General features: G+C 40.0%; 1 protein-coding gene across 1 annotated transcript in view; it reads left to right on the top strand.

Annotated features, from left to right (window-relative positions):
* The window catches only part of MGAT4C (MGAT4 family member C), a 335,593-nt gene that overhangs the window by 59,820 nt on the left and 261,702 nt on the right, over nt 1-14,071 (top strand). The gene's annotated exons all lie outside the window — the stretch shown is intronic.

Here is a 14,071-nt window from a genome sequence, read left to right on the forward strand (position 1 = left end):
TAGTGGCATCTGCCCTGTGGAACGCCCTCCCACCAGATGTTGAAGAGAAGAACAACTACCAGATTTTTAGAAGACATCTGAAGGCAGCCTCTTTAGGGAAGCTTTTAATGTTTAACAGACTACTGTATTTTAATACTTTGTTGGAAGCCACCCAGAATGGCTGGGGAAACCCAGCCAGATGGGCGGGGTATAAATAATAAATTATTGTTATTATTATTATAGCCCTGTGCTGCTCACACACTCGATGTGGGACTTTGATGGCATGTGCGGAGCAGTGTTTTTGGAATATGTTTATGGATCAAAGCAAAAGTCTTACACATATGTCACCTGAAGACCCAATAGTTCTTTCTCTGCTTTCATAAAAGTCTTGCTTGCATTTTAGGAGTAAAGGCATAAATAGGAGTTTTTTTAAAAAATATTGTAACTAACTAAACACTGTAGTTTTGACAATTCCCCCTCCTTATGGAGAAATATATTTGTCATGTTCACTGCCATGCTTGACCAGTAAATTGCCCTATGTCTGAGTAACTTTAGTTTTAATTTTTCTCTTCTCAGATGGCAATCGATATGTCTAGAAGCTCTTGTTATGGATATACAGCTCAGTCTTAAATAGATGAGTTGCAAAGACTTTTCTTTCTCCCTTTTTTAAAAACAAAAACAAGATTCAGAAATGCATGGGAATATTTTGCTAGTGTTTGTTTGTTGGAAGCAAATTAAAATCTGATGTTGTGAAACTAGTGCTTTTTATTGATTAGCGTGTTAGTCAAATTGCCTTTTCTCAGTTTCACTCTAAACTGGTTATGTTCATTTTTGGATGGAATAATGAGCTTGCTTTCTTGACAAGTCCCTTATGTATACCCAGACGGAGCTTTGAAAGACCAACCTTTTCTCTGAGCTTTTTCATTCTAATCACAATGGAAATGGCAGGCGGGTACCAAGAGCATGGAATAAGTTTTTTTTATGGAGAAAATGCATGTCATTTCTTTGAAGCTCAAAACTTAAATCTATATTGAGCACAGTTAACAGATAAACAATACACCCTAGGGTTTGTGCAGCATTTAAGCTAGTTGAACGAATATGGTTACTGGGCCTCAAATGCCAAAGCAAATAGGCAAGAAGACGGTGCTGATTAATGACAGCTGCACAAACTAAAGCTTAGATTAAAAATAATTATTACACAGCACAGACTTAACATTTGCTTGGCAGAAATCCAGTGGCTCAATGCTTAGAACACAAGAGCGTGAAATCATTAAGCTTTCCTTTGTGGAATACAATGGCATCGATGGAGTGACTAATCCAATGCAAAATATCTTTCTAATCCAGTAGAAACCTAGTACTAATGGCTAGCCTTTACTTCATCAAATGGAGAAGCTGGGACTTGGGGCATCATTTAGAACAGCCAGTTGTGGATAAGTGAGGCTCAGAACACAATATCACTTCTGGGGATTGGCCTTTATTCTGAAAGTGGCCAGAATGGTAGTTGATAAACTTTCTCTCCAAGGACATTTGGACTTCATAATACATCCTTTGTAGACACTTCAGCCAAACCTCTTATCCAATAGTGGCAAAAAACAACATCTGTGTCCTGCGTAATTTTAATCACAAGAGCCTTGAGTCTAGCTTAGCGTATCTGCCACCCTCAACCAAAGGCTTCTAGAATTTGATTTGCGCTTCAGGAATTATTTGTACATACAAGTATGGTCTGGGGAAAGAATAGACCTTGGATGCCCTGATGAATGATCTTCTCTGGAAGAGAGCCAGGGGCAGTGCAACCCTCTTAATCCTGTTGGCTCTCTCAGCAGCTTTTAATACCACTGACCACAGTATTCTCATGTATGATTTCCTTGGTTTGAGGGTTGATGACACTGTATTCAGTGGCTTGATTCTTGCATGCAGGGATTGTTCCAGAGAATAGCATTGAGTAATTGTGCCTTGGCTACCTGGCAGTCACTATATTTTCCTCAACACTATTTAGCATCTGTCTGCAGTTGCTGGGAGATGTGATTTAGGAAATTTGGAGTGAAGCATCACCAATAAGTGGATGATACTTGGCTGTGTTTCTCTGTAACATCTGAGTCAGAAACAGCATTGCATGCCCTGAACCAGTCCCTCAAAGCAGAAATGGGCTTGATGAAACCTAATGATGGAGAGTGAATTCTGACCAGGCAAGAGACCCTATGAGTGGGTGGGTCTCTTGTCTGGGTCCAATCTTGGGTCCAATAATTGGGTTGCACTCCTAAATCCATATTAGTTTTTAGAGGCTGAAGTGACTCGTGTTGCATCACTACCAACTCTGGTTGGTATGCCCATTCTTAGACAGAGTAATCTCTCTGCTGTTAATTGGTATATACATTTGTTGTTCTGTACTCTTTCTTTCTTCTTGATTGGTTCTACATGTTGTTTCTGCTTCATGGGAATTCAAAACCCGGAACACAGAGATTCATAATGGGCAGATGACCTTGCATTCTTACAGATGGGCATTTGATTTTTTTTTTGTGCTTTAGAATTCTGTGATCATAATAACAAGATCCTGTTTGGTAGGGAGAACATTGCGGTGGTTGTTGATTCAGTGTTAGAGTTGAATTTATTGTCCTCAGAGAACTGTTTCGCCTTATGGAACAGGATGAAGAAACTTAACCTTAGTTTATTCGTTGAGGATAATGTCTTTTGGTATATGAAATATTTATTGTGTTGCTGTTACTGTTCAGGGAGTTGGTATAAGTAGAAGCATTTTCCAGTGCGCCATTTGTGTCCTTGAAGCATTACTGCTATTCCAAGGAGGCCTGCTTTTGATTGATTCCCTCCTAGTGTCTCCCCCTTTTGCTTCTATAGACCTATTGTTTCTCATTCTTTCATTAAGACTGGTTATAGATTCCAGTAAGCCAACTCATTTTCTCTCAATGAATTAAAAATGTGTGCAGATTTTTGCTTTGGTCTATTTATATTTGAAAAGATATATGTGGAAAACAGAACAGAACAAGAAGCTCTGTAAACTCAGTTCTATAAGTCATCAAGGTTATTTATTGTTATCCTGGTGAAAAAACTTTTTGAAAGAGCCTTTGATGTGAATAGACTTGACAGCCTGGGGCTTAGGAAGAATGGTGCACCCATTAGGGATTTTAGTGTACAGCAGTAGCTGCCATCTTGTTTTCTTTCTTTTTTTAAAATGATATTTATTAAGAATGTTAAAATTACAGAAAAAACAAAAAGAAAAAGAAGGAAAAAAAGGGAAAAACAAACAGCAATCAAACAATACAAATCGATAAAAATCAAAATCAGAAAACAAAAACAAAACACATAACACATCAAAATCAAAATCAAAAAACAAAAATAAACCACAAAAATTTAAAAACAGATCCAATATTCCCAAATCCTTAACTGTCATTACCTTATTTCATCGACCTCCTCACACCTCCCTTTTTTGTATTCTAGTTATTAATTATCACAGCAAATCCTTCCCATTTTTCATAATATTCTGTCATTAAATTACCTTAATCTATTTTAACCTTATCTTACTATAAAACACCCTAAAACTTAAAACGTAAATCTTATTTATACCAATTTCTCATAACCATAGCATATTCTTGCATAGTTCTTTTTAACATTTCTACTACAGCCAAATAATTTTGTTCCAACATTTTTCTAATACTCATTAATTTTACAAAACAGTCCTAAATAAAAAAAATTTAAAACTTTCTTCCAATCTTCATCCAACGTCTCTTCCTCCTGGTCCCGGGTTTTGTCAGTCCTTTCTATCCCATCCATCTAGTTCATTAACCTGGTAATCTTATGTCCGAGGCCCTTAAGTCTCTTCCATGTCCCTTCCGCAGATCTTCTTCATATTTATACCTGTACTTTACTTTGTCACCTGGTCCTTTCACTCGTGGAAACTCCAACTTGACAGTATTTTTGTCCCTTGTCGACAGATCAGCCCCTTTTCCATAGTCCATACTGAACTCCATGTGGTATTTAAAAGCATGTTTCTTTCTTTTTTTTAAAAAAATAATATTTATTAAAGTTTCAAAAGATACAAAAAATACAGAATACAAAAAGAAAAAGAATAATTTTTTTTTTAAAAAAAATATAACCAAAAAAAGTAAAATAAAAATAAAAAGAAACATACCAAATAAACAGTTAAAAAGACATTAATTTTCCATAACCTATCTTCCCTATACTTATTTCCCCGGACCTCCTCATACCTCCCTTTTTTGTATTCCAGTTCAATTTGTTAGTTCAGCAAATCCTTACCATTAAAATTACCCAGTTGCAAACCTTTTTTCATATCTCTTAAAATATTACAGCTAAAAACACCTCTTAGTTTCTATCCAACATCCTTCTAAAATTCCTTAATTTTACAATATTTCTGTAAATAGTCTTTAAATTTCTTCCAGTCTTCTTTCACCGACTCTTCTCTCTGGTCTCGGATTCTGCCAGTCCTTTCCGCCAGTTCCATGTAGTCAATCACCTTCATCTGCCATTCTTCCAGAGTGGGTAGATCTTGTGTCTTCCAATACTTTGCGATGAGTATTCTTGCTGCTGTTGTAGCATACATAAAAAAGGTTCTATCCTTCTTTGGCACCAATTGGCCGACAATGCCCAGAAGAAAGGCCTCTGGTTTCTTCAGAAAGGTATATTTAAATACCTTTTTCAGTTCATTATATATCATTTCCCAGAAAGCCTTGATCTTTGGGCACGTCCACCAAAGGTGAAAGAATGTACCTTCAGTTTCTTTACATTTCCAACATTTGTCATCAGGCAAATGATAGATTTTTGCAAGCTTGACTGGGGTCATGTACCACCTGTATATCATTTTCATAATATTCTCTCTTAAGGCGTTACATGCCGTAAACTTCATACCTGTGGTCCATAACTGTTCCCAGTCAGCAAACATAATATTATGTCCAACATCTTGTGCCCATTTAATCATAGCAGATTTCACCGTTTCATCCTGAGTATTCCATTTCAACAGCAAGTTATACATTCTTGACAGATTCTTAGTTTTGGGTTCTAGCAGTTCTGTCTCTAATTTTGACTTTTCCACCTGGAAGCCTATTTTCTTATCCAAATTATATGCCTCCATTATCTGATAATAATGAAGCCAATCTCTCACTTTGTTTTTTAGTTTTTCGAAACTCTGCAATCTCAATTTATCTCCTTCTTGTTCCAAAATTTCCAAATGTGTTGGCCATTTAAAAGCATGTTTCAAGGTCCCTCCACAGTTGAGGACCCCCACAACCCGAAACTCCTCACGGCCCATTGTCAGACTTGAAAAGTCAAGACATCCCTGCATAGGGGGGTCTATCCAGCCCCCCATTTCCAAGCCCAACAAAACTCTATCTCTCCAAATCTGGCTTTTTCCAAGTTCATTTGTCAGATCCAACAACTCATGTTCCTGCTGGGCCACAGCTCCCTCCATCTCTGCCACCCGAGGTCCAGCAACAACCTCCTCCCTCATCTGATCTGTCAGAGCACACTCCTGAGTTGATTCCTGGGTGGGTTCTATATAGATACCCACTACCTGTCCAAAATTTCTAATCGCAACAGTCATCAAATCCGTCTTCTCATGTAACTGTTCCAATAAAGCACTTGTCTTGCAGAAAGCATGCACCAGAGCCTCTGAGTACATTGTTATGCAAGGTCAGAAATCTGTTCCCACGATCTTAATCTATTGCAGCTGCGAAGCTCCCCAGTTCAAATTTAATAACAGTTTCACAAGCTCCCTCTAGGGGAAGAAATTCTATTTGTATCCATCTCTTTTCTTTTCTTTTTTAACAGCAGATCTAACAACAAAGTTTCCTTTTTCAGATATTTTGTCAATATTTGTTCCTTTAAAATGCGAAAGAGAACAATGGAATCACTATGTTCTTCTTCTTTTAACTATCTGTCAAAAACATTTGTCTATAGTCAATGAACTTCCCAAAAACATCTGTCCTGAAACCCCGCTCCCAGGTTCAAGACGGTGGAAAATTACTTTTCTTTACACTCTCTTCTGCAGGTTTAAACAATCCAGAAAAAATCCCCCCTCTTCTCCTGCTTCCGAAGGGGGTTCAGTAATTTTAGATGATGAAAGTTGATCCTTTACAAACGATTTTCTAAACTCTAGTTTGCCATGTCTTTGCTTTAATCTATCTACAAGAAACAGAAGGCTGACTTCCTGTTTAGACCTTCCCGCTTCAGTGCCAAATTAAGAGGAATTTCTTAATCCAATTTTCCGTTCTACTCACAGATCGTTGTTTAAAGTTCAATTGTCCAAATTTGATCTGCTCACGGGTAGTTGTTTTTGTAGCCAAATTGTCCCAGGAAAAAGGTAGCGCTCTCCAGCAACGGCTGTGCGGCTTCACTCCACGGAAGAAGCAGTTGACTCTCAGCACCGTGCCACTAGCCCCTCTTCGCTCTGGAGCCCGTAATTGGGTTCCTTTACGGATTGGGGGCGCGTGAAAGGTGCCCGCCGAGTCCCATCTGCCATCTTGTTTTCTGTCACAGCTCAATAATGACAGCTGTTTTCACTGGGAGTACTGCATTTTAATTTTTTTAAAAAAACTGGTATCCTCCGTGAAACAGGAATCCGGTTCATGTGTGTTGTAATTACAGGAAAAGTCTTCGTATTTTCTGGGAGGGCAGACCCCAATAACCTAAAAGGTTGTTGGATTCTGAACTTTTAGAATTAAATGAACACCCCCGCTTTTAAAATGGCTGGATCCTGGGAGGGGGGTAGAGAGGGATTGTGGAGGCTGCAGTGCATGGCAATAGATTCCTAATGTTCATATTTCCTAATGTACTAAAGGAGTAGCCAGTCTTTTCTTTTGTGAGGTAAACAGGCCGAGAGGTGCACCCTTCTTAACTCAATTTACTATCTATCAGCAGCACCCATTTTGCTCTCTTCCTTGGGAAGTGCTTAAAATCTGTGGAAATTTATCTGATGGTAGTGAAGTACTATTATCCTGGCACTGAAGTACTTTCTGGTTACTTCCACTTAAAAGCTGAAAAGTGTATGGCTCATGTTACCCTCCCAGAATTACAATTTCCGAGTGGTTTAATAATCCATTCATCCTCTGACCATCATGGCTCTGTGAGGGGAATTGTGGTCTATTAAAAACTCTCAGCACTCTTAATGAAGTACTGTTCCCAGGATTATTTGGGGGAAGCCATGACTGTTTAAAATGGTATCTTAATGCTTTGAATGTATAGTGTGAACATGGCTTTGCTTTGACTAGATGCTGCCTGCTTTCCCTGCAAGCTTCACATTCTTGTAAAACAGGTCATGAACAAACTTCTCTCTGTGTTCTGTTCTAATTCATGTGAATAATAATAATGACGATGCCAGTCTTATCTGTATTCCTTACTGTACTTCTCAAACATGGTGTGCAGGTTACACAAGGCAAGTTATTTGACAGGTGCATGTGCAAAAGGTGCTTTTCTCAAAGTTCCAGGGCAGCTGGCACTCTTGTAATATTCCTCAGAGATGGCCTCATTTTGTGGGCCTGTATCAATTATGCACAGCTAGTACAAATAAGTAGCAGAACGAGATAAAGGGATCCTAAAATGTCAACAACAATAACTTTTTGCTCTGTGTCCCAGAATCAAATGTTTTTCTGTGACTAATTAGGATGGTTTCGTAGACCTTATGAAGTGCTCTGTATTTTTAGAGCACTGGAGCAATATTAATTAACCTGTATAATTAAAGTGCTTGATTTAAGAAGCTCATTAGGACCTTTAAAATCTAAAGTATTCTCCCCAAAATTAATTAGTGAAGCCTTGTTTAATTCAGCATCCCTTCGCTCTTGCATAGTTATTATAATATAAATGCTAATCTGTCCATGTGCCTTCAAAGTGCCTCGAATCATTGTGTGTCCAAGCGCGGTGGTGGAGCCAAGGCAGGGCAAGGTTGTCATAAATACAGGACAGCTGCTTGGGATTTAAACAAGCCACAACTTTATTGATTACAGATGTTAGCAGGTTTTGGCACATGTATTGGGTGTGTATCCTGAATCAACCAACCCATTTGCTGGCTGATTATTAGGCAGGGTTAACCAAGGGTATGGATTTTCCCATGACATACATCAAACTAGGGTGACTGCCACCCTCATACCACCATTTTGGGGTTCTCTGGCCCATCAGTCCTTGTCTGGGCATCCTGACAGAATAATTTTCCCCTGGATGCCTTTAATGAGATACACTGATTCCTTTCACTGGGTTGGAACTTCCTCCCCCCCCCCCCCCCCCGCACCTAGATTACTTCCTATGTCCTTATCTTGTATTAATTAGGGTGAGAGCACTCTCTGTTGTGGCACCCACCTTACAGAATCGTCCCTCTTCTGAAATAAGTTGAGCACAAATGGTGATGTGCTTTTGACATTTGTTGAAAGCTTATTTGTTCCTCCTGGCCCTCAAGACTCAATAGTGTTCACTTGCTCTATTTCTATTTCTCTCTCTCTCTCATATGTATATGTATGTGCATTTATTGCTTTAATATATCAGTTGCAATTAATTCTACATTTTTGAGTTCCTAAGAAATGGTGGCCTACTTCAGTAATACAACAACAACAACAACAACAACAAGACCTCTCCTCCTTCCGGAGGGGAGGTGTTGTGAGCGGGAGACGATTCCCGCATCACGCAGGGGGCGTTCTGCCCCCTGCCCCACTCACATGGCTGGCGTGCCACGCCCCCGGTTGAGCACGGCCCCTGGCTTGGTGGGGGTGTGGTTTGCTGCTCAAATACAGCCACACCAGCCATTCTGCCCTTTGTGCTCACGGAATGTGTTGTTGGTGTGTGGAAGGGAAAGGTGCGGCCATCGCCTACCCCTTCAATTTTGGGTATTCCATTAAAGGAATACGGCGGTCGTGGATCCTGTCCGATGCCTGTGTGGCCATGGCACAACCCTCGGTGGCATCAAGGGAGAGCTTATAGTTGTATTAGCATCAACAGGCTCCCCCGACTGGTGGTTAACCCCTCTTCAGATTCACCCCTCTCTGAGGGGGTGGAATCAAATCTTCTGTGGTCCAATGCCTAAGCCAATACCTTCTCACATGCTGTAATCAATAAAGTTGTGGCCTTTTCTTGCCCATTAACCTTATACACTGTGTCCACGTGTCTTTATTCCACCAAGCGGGGATCGGGTCCTCAAATCACAACAACAACAACATATTATTTATACCCCACCCATCTGGCTGGGTTTCCCAACAGATTAAAAACAGAATAAAACATCAAACATTAAAAACTTCCCTAAACAGGGCTGCCTTCAGATGTCTTCTAAAGGTCAGATATTTGTTTATTTCCTTGACATCTGATGGGAGGGTGTTCCACAGGGCGGGCACCACCACTGAGAAGGCCCTCTGCCTGGTTCCCTGTAACCTCACATCTCACAGTGAGGGAACTGCCAGAAGGCCCTCGGAGCTGGACCTCAGTGTCCAGGCAGAACGATGGAGGTGGAGATGTTCCTTCAGGTATACTGGGCCAAGGCCATTTAGAGCTTTAAAAGTCAACACCAACAGTTTAAATTGTGCTTGGAAACGCACAGGTATATGAGTAAAGTAATTATAATGGTGGAAGAGGAAGAAGAGAAGAGGGTAGGCACATATATTACAAAGGAGTTTATGAAGTTGCCTGATACCACCTCCTTCACTGGAGATTTTTAAACAGAGGTTGGATGGTCTTCCATCTGGGATTCTTTAGCTGTGATTCCTCCATTGCAAAGGCCTTGACTAGGAGATGCTGGGGTCCCTTTCAACTGTCCAATTATTTGATTCTAAATCAAACCTTTTGCTCCATCTTGCTTAGTCCTATGTTCACTGACTGGCTGCAGCTCTCTTAGGTTTCAGGAAGAAGACATTTCCAACTCTACCCTGGAGACTCTGGGGATTGTACCTGGGACCTTCTGCATGCAAATCAGATGCCCTAACACAGTCCTACAGCCCTATGCTGTTTCTTCCCCACCCCAAATATCCTGCACAAAGTGGTGAAAAGTTATTGAAGAGCAACCAACAGATTGCAATTCAAGAGACACAGTTGTGCACTGAATACGTATTGAAACTGCCGCATGTCTCCAAATGTCTCACCACCCGTCCACAACAACGACAAGAATGCTTGCCTTCGATCTGTCTTCTTTTTCTTGTCCCCTTTATTTTTGACTAAGTGCAGAACCCCTAGAATGAGAGGGCTTGTCTTTTAGAGTACGTTAATGAATAGTAAAGAGAAGTCACTCATCGCACAAACCTCAGAGGACTTAATACTATCTCGAAATCCTCTGGAAGCACAGTAGCACTCCACATGAAAGACTTCTGAGAGCTCCCTTGTGCACACTAGAAAGTACAGTGGTATTAAATCAGTGTCTTTTCTCTAAGTATCATTAAAGTCTGAAGTTTTTGCTGGCATTTGAACTTTTCTGGAAATTAGGTCTTTTGGGGACTTCCCTACAGCCTGAGCTAAAATGAGAGAAACAAATGGCAGGGACTAATATTATTAATCAAATACGTTGATGTAATGAGCAGAAAACACTGGGGAGTGTAGCTCACCCAGAGCTGGAGTACTAGCATGACTGCGAGATCCTCCTTGTTCTGTCAAGTGAATGAAGTGATAATAAGGCTCTCAAGTTTGTTGATACAGAGTAAATCAGAGATTGGGGAAACAATCAAACAGAAGCTTGATACTTCTTTCTGATGGGGCTAGTACTTCATGCTAGCAGTTTAAATGGCACAATGTTTTTACAAGATTGCTTGCAGTTTAAACGGTACCTTTTTTTTGGCAATATTGTATTTTGCGTGGCTCATGATCTTTTGTAAACGCTCAATATGTTTTACAAGTTGAATCCATGCAACCAGAAACAAGTTCAATCGAGCTTACCCCCAGGAAACAATGCAGAGGGTGGAAGTCATAATGATTCTAATAAATTGACGTGTGTGTGTGTGTGTGTGTGTGTGTGTGTGATAGAGAGAGAGAGAGAGTACCCACAGAGTCCTTTAAGACCATTTGCTTTTGTCTGCAATAGACTAACACAGCTCTTCTCCCATGTGCCTTCATTTGTTTTTATCTAACTTTATCGGCAGCTTTTCAGTTTGACTGTACTAGTCTTGTTGTCCCAGGCAATGTTGGACCTGGGAATGTGGATGCAAGAAGAAAAGGGTAGAGACATTTCACTTTCCTTAGAAGAGCTTCCCTTGGGGTCTAATCTTGAGGAGGAATCCCATGGGTGTCCAATGATTAAAAAAGCAGTAATGTTTTAAATAACATTGGAGGAAAATGTCACATAAACACACACAGAGCAGAGCTATAAGCAACAAACACAACAACATTTGCTTAAAAATATGGCTATTGCGATAGTTTAATGGCCATCTGAACTAAGAAATGAATGAAATTTACAGTGCTGTGCATAAATAAATAAATGATACATCACGCTTATGTATAATATTTACAGCGCTGCATTACTCCCCAGGACATTAATACTAAGAAAGCATGGCAACATACAAAGCAGGAATTTGTTTTCTGCTTGTAGATCCTATTAAAGCATCACTCTTACTACAGTGCATCAGAATATTTTCCTTCATTCGTTCAAAATCTCAAGTGACTTGCCCAGTAGACAACCTTTTTCTTTCTTTACTAAAAATAAAGACAGAGTCAGTCCTAACGCTAATTGGTAAACAGTTGCATCTGCTTACTTTGGTGAAGTTTGTGTCATATCAGATGTTTTTAAAGACTGATTAAGCTGAGGATGGCTCAGATTATAATTTCATGGGATGTGCTTTTTGAGGTGAGCAAGTGTGAGAGAGCAGGGAGGGAAGGGGAGAGAACTCAATCCATATGTGTGTATTCTTTTTTAAAGTGTTGTGGCTAACCCAGCTGGAGACAACGAAAGACAGAAACAGTCCAAAGTGGAAATCACATATTCAAAGCATAAACACATCCATGGGCCCATCTGTGTGACTCCCTCTCAAGTTATTAATGTTGGCTTTATTTCCCCCAAGCTCATCCATATGAATTATAAAATTTACATATTGCTGCAGGATAAATTTAGGTCACAGTCTTTGTAGTCATGTTGGTTCCACAGAATGCAGGCACAGAGCTAGTGAAATTATACCTTTTAATTGGACTAAGATGTTTTCAAACTTCAAGGAAGTAGGCTTCATGTGGAAAGTAAAATGACATATAATTAAGTGCACACTTAAGATGCATAAGTTTAACTCTTTGGTCACTTGAATGAAAAAAAGAAGATGGCTGTCCAGGATAACATAACATATCTGCTTTGAAAGGATCAGCACCAGGCTCATGAATGGGACACTTTGACCAGAGAATGATGAGATGTATCAGTCTGACAGATAAGTCTAGCAGAGAATGCATAATAATAAAAAGTCTGGACCCAAACATTTCAACTTCTTATAGTACAAACTCAATCTAATTTGTGTCTTTCAGATTCAGTTTGTCATTGAAGTGTGAATGAGATCTGCTAAATGGATTCAGCATGATGAGTTGTAAGCAGATCAGTCCAGAAGTTTTTGTATGGGGCACCCTTAAACATGATTAAAAAAAAAAATCAAGAGAAAATTTCTCTGACTTTTTGAATTTTGGCTATAACTGGATGAAATTTACAGACATAGTTGCCCCTTCTGGGGAGATGCAACCTCAAAATGAGAGGGGCTGTGGTTCTCCTGCATGCCCAGGCTTTACCATCAAAAATAGAAATCATGTTTCCTCTCCTATGCTTCCAGCCTACAACAATCAGTTTGAAAATTGGAAATGCATAGGATGGACAGAATTGGAATCATACAGAGTAGATCCTAAGCAGACCAAGCTACTTGCAAATGTTGCAAATACATATATAAGGAAATTCTTGTTGTTGCTGCTTTGAACTGAGCTCTCCTAAAAGTTTGCAAACTGGTAGCCAAACTAGTAACCAAACAAATGCAAACTGAGGAAGGCTAAGGAAAGGGTGGGGGAGCCAGTAGAATGAAGACAAATTGATTGCAGTGTTGATTTTATTTGCTAAGAATCAGAACACAGTTGGGATGAATGCCAGTAGTCCACTGCTCTTTGGAACACCTTGCATTCCTAGGCAGAACTTGCAGAAAAACACAACCATTTGAAAACAAAAGACTACTAGTTATTACAAATCACTTTAATTGTGGCCTAGGAAAATAATTCAATGTGATTAAACCTAGACCTATTAGTCATGAAATCAAGGTTCTCTCCACTCCTCTTGAGTTCAGGGTAACTTTCCTAGTTACCTTGGTTTTACTTCAACAGCAATCACAAACACAATAGCAATAAAGCAACAGCAGCAGCAACAACAGAGTGGTTGCTTTATTTTAAATGCCAACACATTTTGTGTGGATACCCAAGTTTACAGAGGTCCTCAGGACTTTAAGGATTCCATGAAATAACTTGATAAACCTTGATAACAATGCAATCTGATTTTGACTTTTGAAAACCTCACCTGAATCACCCCTATTCACTTTGTAATTTGGGCCAATGTGCACATCTAGTAAATCCTGGCCTGCTGGGTTTCATAAACACACACAAAACATCTGTTTGCTGCAGGTAAATAGTAGAGTTTGTTCCCTATCTGGTAATCATGGACAACTGCTTTGCTGGTTGCAGCTGAAATGCATGAAGCCCAGAATGGAGTCTCTCTCCCTGACTAAGGAGTAAATACTACACAAATCTGGAATAAAGTCCCTAAGATGGCTGAATGGCAACTTGTACATCTCCTTCTGGCAACTCTGCAACCAAGCGTGCTTTCCTTTGGACCACATCAGTGAGGCTGAGAGAGAGGTCATATTGTCTGGACAACCCAGGACCTCTATACAATAGGACCTCAGGTCAAGAACTTAATTCGTTCTGGAGGTCTGTTCTTAACCTGAAACTGTTCCTAACCTGAGGACCACTTTAGCTAATGGGGCCTCCCGCTGCCGCCGCGCCGCCACCAGGCAATTTCTCTTCTCATCCTGAAGCAAAGTTCTTAACCCGAGGTACTATTTCTGGGTTAGCGGAGTCTGTAACCTGAAGCGTCTGTAACCCGAGCTACCACTGTACCAGGCTTGTATCCTGGAAATGTCACTTTGGTGCAGCTAACGCAGCA

Source organism: Podarcis pityusensis, assembly GCF_964106645.2.
Source record: "Podarcis pityusensis genome assembly, chromosome: 10".
In the NCBI taxonomy this organism is placed as follows: Eukaryota; Metazoa; Chordata; class Lepidosauria; order Squamata; family Lacertidae; genus Podarcis; species Podarcis pityusensis.